Genomic DNA, 13421 nt, shown 5'->3' on the forward strand with positions numbered 1-13421 from the left:
ATGAAACGGATTACAGTTAAATGTGCTGATTAAAGGAAAAGCAATTGCGATAAAATTGGTCCAAGAAAAAAAAGGACGGTAATAGATACGATCCTGAAAAAAAATCCTTAAAATACAGAGCCATTGTGATAAGGAAACGGATTACAATTAAATGCGCTGATTAAAGGAAACAGCAATTGCGAAGAAAAAGGTGCAAGAAAAAAAAAAATGACGATCCTGAAAAAAAACAATCCTTAAAATACACGTTAGAGCCATTCTGATAACGAAACGGATTATAGTTAAATGCGCTCATTTTCGTTATGAATAAGGAAAAAGCAATTGAGAGAAAAAAGGTTCAAGAAAAAAAATGACTAATATATACGATCCTGAAAAAAAAGCCTAAAATACAAGTTAGAGCCATTCTGATAACGAAATGGATTGCAGTTAAATCCGCTGATTTTCGTTGTATTAAAGAAAAAAGCAGTTGCGAGAAAAAAAGGTGCAAGAAATAGAAATACACGTTTGAGCCATTCTGATAACGAAACGGATTACAGTTAAATGCGCTATTTTTCGGTGTATTAATGGAAAAAGCAATTGCGAAAAAAAAGGTGCAAGAAAATAAAAATGACAGTAATATATACGATCCTGAAAAAAAACCAAAATGCTTAAAATACACGTTTGAGCCATTCTGATAACGACACGGATTACAATTAAATGCGCTGATTTTCGTTTTATTAAAGGAAAAAGCAATTGCGAAAAAAGGTGCATGAAAAATAAAAATGACAGTAATATATACGATCCTGAAAAAAAACACCAAAATGCTTAAAATACACGTTAGAGCCATTCTGATAACGAAACGGATTACAGTTAAATGCGCTGATTTTCGTTATATTAAAGGAAAAAACAATTGCGAGAAAAAATGTGCAAAAAAGGCAGTAATGTAACCGATCCTGAAAATACCCAAAAATGCTTAAAATACACGTTAGAGCCATTCTGATAACGAAACGGATTACAGTTAAATGCGCTGATTTTCGTTATATTAAAGGAAAAAGCAATTGCGAGAAAAAAGGTGCAAGAAAAAAAAAAAATGATCCTGAAAAAAAAGAAAGAAAATGCTTGAAATACACGTTAGAGTCATTCTGATACCGAAACGGATTACAGTTAAATGCGCTGATTTTCGTTATATTAAAGGAAAAAGCAAATGCGAGAAAAAAGGTGCAAGAAAAAAAAAATGATCCTGAAAAAAAAACCAAATGCTTAAAATACACGTTAGAGCCATTCTGATAACGAAACGGATTACAGTTAAATGCGCTGATTTTCTTTATATAAAAAGCAATTGCGAGAAAAATGGGAAAAAAGCCAAAAAAGGCAGTAATGTAACCGATCCTGAAAATACCCAAAAATGCTTAAAATACACGTTAGAGCCATTCTGATAAGGATACGGATTACATTTAAAATGCGCTGATTTTCGTTATATTAAAGGAAAAAGCAATTGCGAGAAAAAAGGAGCACAAAAAAAAAAAAAAAATGCAAGATCCTGAAAAAAGCCAAAAATGTCTAAAAAACACGTTAGAGCCATTCGGTTATTCAAACGGATTACAGTTAAATGCGCTGATTTTTGTTATATTAAAGGAAAAAGCAATTGCGAGAAAAAAGGTGCACAAAAAAAAATGCACGATCCTGAAAAAAAAGCCAAAAATGCCTAAAATACACATTAGAGCCATTCTGATAATGAAACGGATTACAGTTAAATGCACTGATTTTCGTTATATTAAAGGAAAAAGCAATTACAAGAAAAAAGGTGCACAAAAAAAAAAAAATGCACGATCCTGAAAAAAAAGCCAAAAATGCCTAAAATACACATTAGAGCCATTCTGATAATGAAACGGATTACAGTTAAATGCGCTGATTTTCGTTATATTAAAGGAAAAAGCAATTACAAGAAAAAAGGTGCACAAAAAAAAAAATGCACGATCCTGAAAAAAAAGCTAAAAATGCCTAAAATACACATTAGAGCCATTCTGATAATGAAACGGATTACAGTTAAATGCACTGATTTTCGTTATATTAAAGGAAAAAGCAATTACAAGAAAAAAGGTGCACAAAAAAAAATGCACGATCCTGAAAAAAAAGCTAAAAATGCCTAAAATACACGTTAGAGCCATTCTGATAATGAAACGGATTACAGTTAAATGCGCTGATTTTCGTTATATTAAAGGAAAAAGCAATTGCCAGTAAAAAAAAAGGTCTACAAAAAAAAATGCACGATCCTGAAAAAAAGCCAAAAATGCCTAAAATACACGTTAGAGCCATTCTGATAATGAAACAGTTAAATGCGCTGATTTTCGTTATATTAAAGGAAAAAGCAATTGCAAGTAAAAAAAAAAAAGGTTCACAAAAAAAATGCACGATCCTGAAAAAAAGCCAAAAATGCCTAAAATACACGTTAGAGCCATTCTGATAACGAAACGGATTACAGTTAAATGCGCTGAATTTCGCTATATTAAAAGAAAAAGAAATTGCGAGAAAAAAGGTGCACAAAAAAAAAAAAAAATGCAAGATCCTGAAAAAAAAAACAAAAATGCCTAAAATACACGTTAAAGCCATTCTGATAATAAAACAGATTACAGTTAAATTCGCTGATTTTCGTTATATTAAAGGAAAAAGCAATTGCGTGAAAAAAGGTGCACAAAAAAAAAAAAAAAAAAAAAAATGCACGATCCTGAAAAAAAGCCAAAAATGCCTAAAATACACGTTAGAGCCTTTTTGATAATGAAACGGATTACAGTTAAATGCGCTCATTTACGTTTAATTAAAGGAAAAAGCAATTCCGAGAAAAAAGGTGCACAAAAAAATGCACGATCCTGAAAAAAAAACAAAAATGTCTAAAATACACGTTAGAGCCATTCCGATAAAGAAACGGATTACAGTTAAATGCGCTGAATTTCGTTATATTAAAGGAAAACGCAAATGCGAGAAAAAAGGTGCACAAAAAATAAATACACGATCCTGAAAAAAAAATAAAAATGCCTAAAATACACGTTAGAGGCATTCTGATAATGAAACGGATTACAGTTAAATACGCTAATTATCATTATATTAAAGGGAAAAGTAATTGCGAGAAAAAAGGTGCACAAAAAATAAATGCACGATCCTAAAAAAAAAAAAAAAAAAAAATGCCTAAAATGCACATTAGAGCCAATCTGATAATGAAACGGATTACAGTTAAATGCACTGATTTTCGTTATATTAAAAGAAAAAGCAATTGCGAGAAAAAAAGGTGCACAAAAAAAATGCACGATCCTGAAAAAAAGCCAAAAATGCCAAAAATACACGTTAGAGCCATTCTGATAATGAAACGGATTACATTTAAATGCGCTGATTTTCGTTATATTAAAGGAAAAAGCAATTGCGAGAAAAAAGGTGCACAAAAAAAATGCACGATCCTGAAAAAAGCCAAAAATGCCTAAAATACACGTTAGAGCCATTCTGATAATGAAACGGATAACAGTTAAATGCACTGATTTTCGTTATATTAAAGGAAAAAGCAATTGCGAGAATAAGATGCACCAAAAAAATGCAAGACCCAGTAAAAAAACAAAAATGCCTAAAATACACGTTAGAGCCATTCTGATAATAAAACGGATTACAGTAAAATGCGCTGATTCTCGTTCTGTTAAAGGAAGAAGCATTTGCAAGAAAAAAGGTACACAAAAAAAGGCACGATCCTGAAAAAAGCCAAAAATGCCTAAAATACACATTAGAGCCATTCTGATAATGAAACGGATTACAGTTAAATGCGCTAATTATCGTTATATTAAAGGAAAAAGTAATTGCAAGAAAAAAGGTGCACAAAAAACAATTGCATGATCCTGAAAAAAAAGCAAAAATGCCTAAAATATACGTTAGAGCCATTCTGATAATGAAACGGATTACAGTTAAATGCGCTGATTATCGTTATATAAAAGGAAAAAGTAATTGCGAGAAAAAAGTTGCACGAAAAAAAAGCACGACCCTAAAAAAAAAAGACTAAAATACACGTTAGAGCCATTCTGATAATAAAACGGATTACAGTTAAATTACCTGATTTTTGTTATATTAAAGAAAAAACCAATTACGAGAAAAAAGGTGCACAAAAAAATGCACGATCCTGAAAAAAAATGCCTAAAATACACGTTAAAGCCATTCTGATAATGAAACGGATTACAGTTAAATGCGCTGATTTTCGTTATATTCAAGGAAAAAGCCATTGTGAGAAAAAAGGTGCACAAAAAAAATGCACGATCCTGAAAAAAAAAAAAAAAAAAATAAATAAAAAAAAAAAAAAAGGTGCAAAAAAAAAAAACAAAATCCTTACCGTTAAAGGAATAAAAAAAAAAAATGATTAAAAAACAAAAAAAAAAAATTCTGATAATAAAACGGATTCCAGTTAAATGCGCTGATTTTCGTTATATGAAAGGAAAATGGAATTCCGAGAAAAAAGAGTGCAAAAAAAATGCAAGATCCTGAAAAAAGCCAAAAATGCTAAAAACACACGTTAGAGCCATTCTGATAATGAAACCGATTATAGTTAATTGCGCTGATTTTCGTTATATTAAAGGAAAAGGCAATTGCGAAAAAAAAGGTGCACAAAAAAAATGAACGATCCTGAAAAAAGCCAAAAATTTCTAAAATACACATGAGAGCCATTCTGATAATGAAACGGATTACAGTTAAATGCGCTGATTTTCGTTATATTAAAGGAAAAAGTAATTGTGAGAAAAAAGGTGCAAAAAAAATGCACGATCCTGAAAAAAGCCAAAAATGCCTAAAATACACGTTAGAGCCATTCTGATAATGAAACGGATTACAGTTAAATGCGCTGATTTTCGTTATATTAAAGGAAAAAGCAATTTCGAGAAAAAAGTGCAAAAAAATGCACGATACTGAAAAAAAAATGCCTAAAATACATTTTAGAGCCATTTTGATAATAAAACGGATTACAGTTAAATGCGCTGATTTTCGTTAATTTAAAGGAAAAAGTAATTCCTAGAAAAAATGTGCACAAAAAAATGCACGATCCTGAAAAAACAACCAAAAATGCCTAAAAATACACGTTAGAGCTATTCTTATAATGAAACTGATTACAGTTGAATGCGCTGATTTTCGTTATATTAAAGGAAAAAGCAATTGCGAGAAAAAATATGCACAAAAAAATGCACGATCCTGAAAAAAAACAAAAATGCCTAAAATACACGTTAGAGCCATTCTGATAATGAAACGGATTACAGTTAAATGCGCTGATTTTCGTTATATTAAAGGAAAAAGCAATTGCGAGAAAAAAGGTGCACAAAAAAAATGCACGATCCTTAAAAAATGCCAAAAATGCCTAAAATACACGTTAGAGCCATTCTGATAATGAAACGGATTACAGTTAAATGCGCTGATTTTCGTTATATTAAAGGAAAAAGCAATTGCGAGAAAAAAGGTGCACAAAAAAATGCACGATCCTGAAAAAAGCCAAAAATGCCTAAAATACACGTTAGAGCCATTCTGATAATGAAACGGATTACAGTTAAATGCGCTGATTTTCGTTATATTAAAGGAAAAAGCAATTGCGAGAAAAAAGGTGCACAAAAAAAGAAAATGCACGATCCTGAAAAAAAGCCAAAAATGCCTAAAATACACGTTAGAGCCATTCTGATAATGAAACGGATTACAGTTAAATGCGCTGATTTTCGTTATATTAAAGGAAAAAGCAATTGCGAGAAAAAAGGTGCACAAAAAAAAAAAAATGCACGATCCTGAAAAAAAGCCAAAAATGCCTAAAATACACGTTAGAGCCATTCTGATAATGAAACGGATTACAGTTAAATGCGCTGATTTTCGTTATATTAAAGGAAAAAGCAATTGCGAGAAAAAAAGTGCACAAAAAAGCACGACCCTGAAAAAAAAAGCCAGAAATGCCTAAAATACATGTTAGATCCATTCTGATAATGAAATGGATTACAGATAAATGCGCTGATTTTCGTTATATTAAAGGAAAAAATCAATTGCGAGAAAAAAGGTGGACAAAAAAAAAATGCACGATCCTTAAAAAAAAAAAAACAAACTAAAATACACGTTAGAGCCATTCTGATGATGAAACGGATTACAGTTAAATGCGCTGATTTTCGTTATATTAAAAGAAAAATCAATTGCGAGAAAAAAGGTGCACAAAAAAATGCACGATCCTGAAAAAAGCCAAAAATGCCTAAAATACACGTTAGAGCCATTCTGATAATGAAACGGATTACAGTTAAATGCGCTGATTTTCGTTATATTAAAGGAAAAATCAATTGCGAGAAAAAAGGTGCACAAAAAAAATGCACGATCCTGAAAAAAGCCAAAAATGCCTAAAATACACGTTAGAGCCATTCTGATAATGAAACGGATTACAGTTAAATGTGCTAATTTCCGTTATATTAAAGGAAAAAGGAATTGTGAGAAAAAAGGTATACAAAAAAAATGCACGATCCTGAAAAAAGATCAAAAATGCCTAAAATACACGTTACAGCCATTCTGATAATGAAACGGATTACAGTTAAATGCGCTGATTTTCGTTATATTAAAGGAAAATCAATTGCGAGAAAAAAGGTGCACAAAAAAAAAAAAAAAAAATGCACGATCCTGAAAAAAAAAGAGCCTAAAATACACGTTAGAGCCATTCTGATAATGAAACGGATTACAGTTAAATGCGCTGATTTTCGTTATATTAAAGGAAAAAGCAATTGCGAGAAAAAAGGTGCAAAAAAAAAAATGCACGATCCTGAAAAAAAGCCAAAAATGCCTAAAATACACGTTAGAGCCACTCTGATAATGAAACGGATTACAGTTAAATGTCCTGATTTTCGTTATATTAAAGGAAAAAAGGAATTGCGAGAAAAGAGGTGCCAAAAAAAAAGAAAAGAAAATGGACGATCCTGAATAAAAGCCAAAAATGCCTAAAATACACGTTAGAGCATTTCTCAGAATAAAACGGATTACAGTTAAATGCGCTGATTTTCGTTATATTAAAGGAAAAAGCAATTGCGAGAAAAAAAGTAAAAAAAAAATGTCACGATCCTGAAAAAAGGCAAAATTGCCTAATATAAACGTTAGAGCCATTCTGATAATGAAACGGATTACAGTTAGAGTAATTCTGTTAATGAAACAGATTACAGTTAAATGCACTGATTTTTGTTATATTAAAGGAAAAAGCAATTGTAAGAAAAAATGTGAAAAAAATGCACGATCCTGAAAAAAAGCCAAAAATGCCTAAAATACACGTTAGAGCCATTCTGATAATGAAACGGATTACAGTTAAATGCGCTGATTTTCGTTATATTAAAGGAAAAAGCAATTGCGAGAAAAAAGGTGCAAAAAAAAATGCACGATCCTGAAAAAAGCCAAAAATGCCTAAAATACACGTTAGAGCCATTCTGATAATGAAACAGATTACAGTTAAATGCTGTGATTTTCGTTATATTAAAGGAAAAAGCAATTGCGAGAAAAAAGGTGCAAAAAAATGCATGTTCCTGAAAAAAAGGCAAAAATGCCTAAAAAACACGTTAGAGCCATTCTGATGATGGAAAGGATTACAGTTAAATTCGCTGACTTTCGTTATATTGAAGGAAAAAGCAGTTGCGAGAAAAAAAAGCAAATAAAATTCACAATCCTTAAAAAATGCCTAAAAGTTCTTAAAATACACATGAGATCCATTCTGATAATAAAACAGATTACAGTTAAATGCGCTGATTTTCGTTATATTAAAGGAAAAGGCAATTGCGAGAAAAAAGGTGCAAAAAAAAAAAAAAAATGCACGTTCTTGAAAAAGCCAAAAATGCCTAAAAAACATGTTAGTGCCATTCATATAATGAAACCGATTCCAGTTAATTGTTCTGATTTTCATTATATTAAAGGAAAAAGCAATTGAGAGAAAAAAGGTGCACAAAAAAATGCACGATCCTGAAAAAAAGCTAAAAATGCCTAAAATACACGTTAGAGCCATTTTGATAATGATACGGATTCCAGTTAATTATTCTGATTTTCATTATATTAAAAGAAAAAGGAATTGCGAGAAAAAAGGTGCACAAAAAAATGCACGATCCTGAAAAAAACCAAAAATGCCTAAAATACACGTTAGAGCCATTTTGATAATAAAACGGATTACAGTTAAATGCGCTGATTTTCGTTATATTAAAGGAAAAAGCAATGGGAGAAAAAAGGTGCACAAAGAAATGCACGATCCTGAAAAAAAGCCTTAAATAGACGTTAGCGCAATGCTGATAATGAAGCAAATTACAGTTAAATGCGCTTATTTTAGTTATATTAAGGGGAAAAAGCAATTGCGAGAAAGAAGATGCACAAAAAAAAATGCATGATCCTGAAAAAAAGCCAAAAATGCCTATAATACATGTTAGTGCCATTCTGATAATGAAACGGATTACAGTTAAATGTGCTGATTTTCGTTATATTAAAGGAATATCAATTGCGAGAAAAAAGGTCAACAAAAAAAAAAAAAAAAGTACGACCCTGAAAAAAAAGAAAAAATGCCTAAAATACACGTTACAGCCATTCTGATAATGAAACGAATTCCAGTTAAATGCGCTGATTTTCGTTATATTAAAGGAAAAAGCAATTGCGAGAAAAAAGGTGCACAAAAAAAATGCATGATCCTGAAAAAGCCAAAAAATGCCTAAAATACACGTTGGAGCAATTTTGATTATGAAACAAATTACAGTTAAATGCGCTCATTTTCGTTATATTAAAGGAAAAAAGCAATTGCGAGAAAAAAGGTGCACAAAAAAATACACCATCCTGTAAAAAAAGCCAAAAATGCCTGAAATACACGTTAGAGCCATTCCGATAATGAAACGAATTCCAGTTAAATGCGCTGATTTTCGTTATATTAAAGGAAAAAGCAATAGCAAGAAAAAAGGTGCAAAAAAATGCACAACCCTGAAAAAAAGCCAAAAATGCCTGAAATACACGTTAAAGCCATTCTGATAGTGTAACGGATTACAGTTAAATGCGCTGATTTTCGTTACATTAAAGGAAAAAGGCAATTGCGAGAAAAAGGTGCAGAAAAAAAATGGACGATCCTGAAAAAAAAACAAAAATGCCGAAAATACACGTTAGAGCCATTCTGATAATGAAACAGATTACATCTAAATGCGCTGATTTTCGTTATAATAAAGGAAAAAGCAATTGCGGGAAAAAAAGTTTAAAAAATTGCACGATCCTGAAAAAAGGCAAATTTCCCTATTAATCACGTTAGACCTATTCTGATAATAAAACTGATTACAGTTAAATGCACTGATTTTCGTTATATTAAAAGATAAAGCAAATGCGATAAAAAAGGTGCACAAAAAAATGCACAATCCTAAAAAAAAAAAAAAAATGCCTAAAATACACGTTAAAGACATTCTCATAATGAAACGGATTACAGTTAAATGCACTGGTTTTCGTTATATTAAAAGAAAAAGCGTTTGCGAGAAAAAAGGGGCACAAAAAAATGCACGATCCTGAAAGCAAAAACAAAAATCCCTAAAAACACGTTTAGAGCCATTTCTGATAATGCAACGCTTATGATTTTCATTATATTAAAGGAAAAAAAAAAAAAGGCAATTGCGAGAAAAAAGTGCTGCGCAAAAAAAAAATGCCCGTTGCTGACAAAAATCCAAAAATGCCTATAATACCATCGTTAGAGCCATTTTAATAATGAAACGATTACAGTTAAATGCGGATATTTTTTCGTTATAATAAAAGAAAAAGTAATTGCGAGAAAAAAAGTGCACAAATAAAAATGCACGATCCTGAAAAAAAAAAAAAATCCTAAAAAACACGTTTAGAGGCCATTCTGATATAAACGGATTACAGTTAAATGCGCATGATTTCGTTATATTAAAGGAAAAAGCAATTGCGAGAAAAAAAGGGTGCACAAAAAAATTTTGCAACGATCCCTGAAAAAAAGACCAAAAATGTCTAAAATAACAAGTTAGAGCCATTCTGGATAATGAAACGGATTAGCAGTTAAAATGCGCCGATTATCGTTATATAAAGGAAAAAAGGAATTGCGAAGAAAAAGGTCCATAAAAAATATGCACGATCCTGCAGAACAGCCAAAAATGCCTAAAATACACGTTAGAGCCATTCTGATAATGAAACTGATTACATTTCAATGTGCTGATTTTCATTATATTAAAGGAAAAAGCAATTGCGAGAAAAAAGGTGTAAAAAAAAATGCAAGATCCTGAAAAAAAAAACCAAAAATGCCTAAAATACACGTTAGAGCCATTCTGACAATGAAACGGATTACAGTTGAATGCGCTGATTTCTTTATATTAAAGAATAAAGCCCATTGCAGATAAAAAGGTGCACAAAAAAATGCACGATTTCTGAAAAAAAACCAAAAAATGCCTAAAATACACGTTAGAGCCAACACTCTGAATAATGAAACGGATTAAGGTTTAAATGCGCTGATTTTCTTAATATTAAAAGGAAAAATCAATTGCGAGAAAAAAGGTGCACAAAAAAAAATGCACGATCTGAAAAAAAGCCAAAAAATGCCCTAAAAATACACATACAACAGGCCAATTCTGATGATGTAAACGGATTACAGTTAAAATGCCTGATTTTCGTTATATTAAATGAGGAAAAAGCAATTTGCGAGAAAAAAGGTGCACAAAAAAAAGAATGCACGACGCCTGAAAAAAAAAAGCCTACAAATATACACTTTTGAGGCAGTTTCTGATAAAGACGAAAAAACGGATTACAGTTTAAATGCACTGAATTTTTCGTTTTAATAAAGGAAAAGGGCAATTGCAGGAAAAAAATGTGTACAAAAAAATGTCACGACCCTGAAAAAAAGACCAACAATTGCCTAAAATAACACGTTAGAGCCATTCTGAAAATGAAACGATTACAGTTTAGATGCGCTGATTTTCGTTTATACCAAAGGAAAGAGCAATTGCGAGAAAAAAGGTGCACAAAAAAATGGACGATCCTGAAGAAAAAAAACAAAAATGCCTAAAATACACGTAGAAGCCATTCTTGATAATGAAACGGATTACAGTTAAATGCGCTGATTTTCGTTTATATTAAAGGAAAATCAATGCGAGAAAAAAGTTGCCCACAAAAATAATGATACGACCCTGAAAAAAAAACAAAAATGCCTCTAAAATACAAGTTAGAGACCATTCTGATAAATGAAAACGGATTACAGTTTAAATGCGCTGATTTTCGTTATAATTACAAGGAAAAAAAGTAATTGCGAGAAAAAAGGTGCACGAAAAAAGGCACGATCCTATAAAAAAAAAAAAGTGCCTAAAATACACGTAAGAAGCCATTCTGATAATGAAAACGGGTTAACAGTTTAAATGCGCTGATTTTCGTTTATATTAAAGGAAAAAGTAATCTTTGCGAGAAAAAAGGGTCACGAAAAAAAGGGCACGATTCCTGAAAAAAAAAGAGAAATATGGCCTAAAATACAACGTTAGAGCCATTCTGATAAATGAAAAACGGTACGTTAAATTGAGCTTGATTTTAGTTATATAAAAGGAAAAAGCACATTGTGACTAAAAAAGAATGCACAAAAACAAAATGCAGCAGCACGAATCCTGAAAAAAAAAAAGCTAAAATATGGCCTAAAATACACGTTAGCACCATTCTGATAATGATACGGATTTTACAGTTTTAAATGCATCTGATTTTCGTTATATTTAAAGGAAAAAGCAATTATGAGAAAAAAGGTGGCACAAAAACAATGCAAATGTCACACCGACCCTGAAAAAAAAAATGCTAAAAAACACGTTTACACAGCCATTCTGATAATGAAACGGATTACAGGTTAAAAAATGCGCTGTTTTCGTTATATTAAAGGAAAATCCAATTCGAAGAAAAAGGTGCACAAAAAAAAAATGCACGATCCTGAAGAAAAAAGCCAAAAATGTCTAAAATACAGCGTTACAAGGAACAAAGCCATTCTGATAATGAAACGGTACAGTTAAATGCGCGCGATTTTCATTTATATAATTAAAGGAAAAGGCGATTGCGTTAAAAAAGGTGCACAAAAAAATGGTTTAAAATGGAACGATTCTGAAAAAAACCAAAAATGCCCATAATACACGTTAGAAGCCATTCTGTATAATGAAACGGATTACAGTAAAATGAACTGATTAATCGTTATATTAAAGGAAAAAGGCAATTGCGAGAAAAAAGTAAAAAAATAAATTGCACCATCCTGAAAAAAGGCAAAATTGCCTAATATACACGTTTAGAGCAGATTCTGGATAAATGAAACGAATTACAGTTAGAGTAATTCTGGATAATGAAACGGATTAATAGGTAAATGCATTGATATTCGTTATACATAAAGCAATTGGTAAGAAAAAATGTGAAAAAAATTCACGATCCTGAGAAAAAGGCAAAAATGCCCTAAAATATACGTTAGAAGAGCCATTTCTGATAATGAAACGAATTACACTAATGCGTTGATTTTTCGTTATATTAAAGATGAAAAAGGAATTGCCGAAAAAAAAGGTGCAAAAAAAAATTAGCACGATTCCTGAAAAAAAAAAAAAAAAATGCCTAAAAAACAACGTTAGAAAGCCGATTCTGATAATCAAATGATTACAGTTAAATCGTTCATTTTCCGTTATAATAAAGGAAAAAAGTAATTGCGAGAACAAAAGGTAAATAAGTTGGGGTAAAAAATGCATGATCCTGAAAAAAAAAGCCTAAAATACACTCTAGAGGCATATCTGGATAATGAAACGGATACAGTTAATAGCGCATGATTTTCGTTTATATTAAACGAAAAAGCGAATACATCCGAGGTAAAAGGGTGCACAAAAAAAGTTGCAGATCGATGCCTATAAGAAAAATGTGCCAAAAATGTGCCTAAAATACAACGTTTGATGATCCATTCTGATAATGAAACGGATTACAGTTAGATGCGCTGATTTTCGTTATATTATTAAAGGAAAAAGCAATTGCGAGTAAAAAGTGCAAAAAAATACACGATCCTGAAAAAAAAAAAAAAATGCTTAAAATACACGTTAGAGCCATTCTGATGAAGAAACGGATTACAGTTAAATGCGCGGATTTTCGTTATATTAAAGGAAAAAGCAATTGCGAGAAAAAAGGTGTAAATAAAATTCCTGGTCCTGAAAAAATGCCAAAATGCCTTAATAATACACATCAAGCCTTCTGATAATTAAACTGTGTCCGCGGTCGCCGGCCTCGTCCATGCGTAATCGCCCTCGAACACGTCCACATAAAGGTGGCTCCCCCCCCCTCCTCCTGCTCAATTAAGATTGAAATTGAATGCCATGACTTGGCAGGAACGGGATCTTGAGCGAGAAAGCAATATGAACGGCAGTTGACCCCTGGCTTACTCTTTTGGCGACAATCGAGTGAAGTAAAGATTCGTCTCTTGCGCC

Source organism: Penaeus japonicus, unplaced genomic scaffold (assembly GCF_977035675.1).
Source record: "Penaeus japonicus unplaced genomic scaffold, GWHDUDI00000001_assembly GWHDUDI00000026, whole genome shotgun sequence".
Classification (NCBI taxonomy): Eukaryota; Metazoa; Arthropoda; class Malacostraca; order Decapoda; family Penaeidae; genus Penaeus; species Penaeus japonicus.